Source organism: Cryptomeria japonica, chromosome 2 (genome assembly GCF_030272615.1).
Source record: "Cryptomeria japonica chromosome 2, Sugi_1.0, whole genome shotgun sequence".
Classification (NCBI taxonomy): domain Eukaryota; kingdom Viridiplantae; phylum Streptophyta; class Pinopsida; order Cupressales; family Cupressaceae; genus Cryptomeria; species Cryptomeria japonica.
In genome coordinates this window covers 343,062,585-343,064,591 of record NC_081406.1, presented here as the reverse complement: position 1 = coordinate 343,064,591, position 2,007 = coordinate 343,062,585, and positions in this window count along the sequence as shown.

The window sequence follows — 2,007 nt, the reverse complement described above, 5'->3', positions numbered from 1 at the left end:
GGTTGGTCTTGGAGGACATGGTGACACAGGGTCACCGATTTGCATGGGGGCCTGCTACGTTGGCCCACTTATACAGGGACCTGCATCAGGTGGTTTACTTGGGATATGGGAGTCTATCAGCTGGGGTTACATTGCTACAGGTGTGGGCGTGAGAGCATATTCCCACAGTGAGGCCACTTGCAGACAAAGATAGGCCAGTTGGGTGTGCTTATGCCTATGGATACCGAGGGATAGTTGTCCAGCGTAAGCTGGGCAAACTAGAGCATTGGAGGTGAGTGCTTGATGATATTGACACGGTCGTCTAGAGACCATTTATGGATTGCGAGGTGTGGGCAGAGGATGGGATGGAGATGCCTTATGTCTACATGTCTTGGTATTTGATAGGGCGGATGCCCTTTGTTATTGAGAGATTTCTACACAACCGAGTTTTGCGGCAGTATGGACGACAATAGGGGATACCATAGGGAGCATGCTTGTATGCTCAACGGAGGCAGGATGTGCTAGAGTGGGGACCCACCATTGATAGCGTGACGACACTTGAGGATTTCTTTCACCTCATTGGCCAGATCTGGGATTATGCCTACGAGATAGTGGATGCAAGTATGACAGAGGAGTTCATAGCACTATTTGCGTCTTATGCGGTGGCCAGGATATTGGATCCAGCGAAGATGATTCCCGCTTTTGATGAGGATGAGGATGAGCAGCTGGAGAGTCTAGGTAGATGTGGAGAGGAGGGAGAGGAGCTAGATGAGGGAGGTGGGGATGGTGGAGGTGATGATGGTGGAGGAGGTGGTCAAGGTCGGCGTGGGGATAGAGGGAGAGGATATCGGGAGAGGAGAGGAGATAGAGGTGATGTTGGTGGAGATAGAGGGATACGGGTTGAGAGGGTAGTGCGGTGGGCCATGGCAGATAGAGGGAGGGGAGGTTTGGATATTGGAGCTGGTGGTGGTGGGCGAGTGGGGGAGGTGATAGCAGCTGTGGGAGGGACAAATGATTTTAGGTGATCAGCCCAGAGGAGGAGGTCAGATGTTTTACCCCCACCAGCACCGAGGACAAGGAGAGGGACAGGGTGTACCATGACACAGGTACCCCTCCAGATTCGGATTCCCACTCATCGAGAGGATGCTCAGATTAGATCCTTACAGTTATCAGTGCAACATCTGCAAACACAGTTGTTGGCACATCAGCGTCAGATTACGCAGCTTACCGTAGAGCAAGATACAGAGAGAGAGAGAGCGTCGGGGTCGAGCAGAGGAGCTTGCAGAGAGATTGCAGAGAGCGACAACAAGTGCCCCGATGTGAGACACACTGTGGGAGATACGACACACTACCATGGCAATCAAGTACTATAGGTGGTTGTATGAGGACCTAGTCCCCAGAGAGCAGAGGGCCCCTATCTTTAATGCTAGTCGGTCATCTCGGAGTCAGTCAGGGACAGAGAGTAGGGGTGTGACCAGGCCACCTCGATAGGATCCACTTGGAGATCCAGGTGCGGGGACATCTGTCACGAGACCGTTACCCTCAGGAGATAGTCATACCTAAGATACCTTGTCTCTATTGCATTTTGATCATTTGTTGTATTTTGGGACAGACATGACATCTTTTGTATACTTGATCTTTGTTGAGATATATATACGACACCGTTTTCTTTTATCCATGTGTGATGTTTTTGATGAATGATGCTTTATATATGATCTTAATGATTCTATGATGATGTTGCAATGCTTAGATAGATGTATGTGATTTGATATATGATGGACATGATATGACGATGCATGATGTATGATATGTGAGATGTATCTTAAAAATGAGATGTATGATAATGATAATGATGTGAGATGTATGATAATGATAATGATGTGAGATGTATCTTGAAAATGAGATGTATGATAATGATAATGATGTGAGATGTATCTTGAAAATGAGATGTATGATAATGATGATGATGTGCAACTATTTGTAAAATGATATGCAACTAATTGATCATCCTCATTCTTTTGTTTGTCA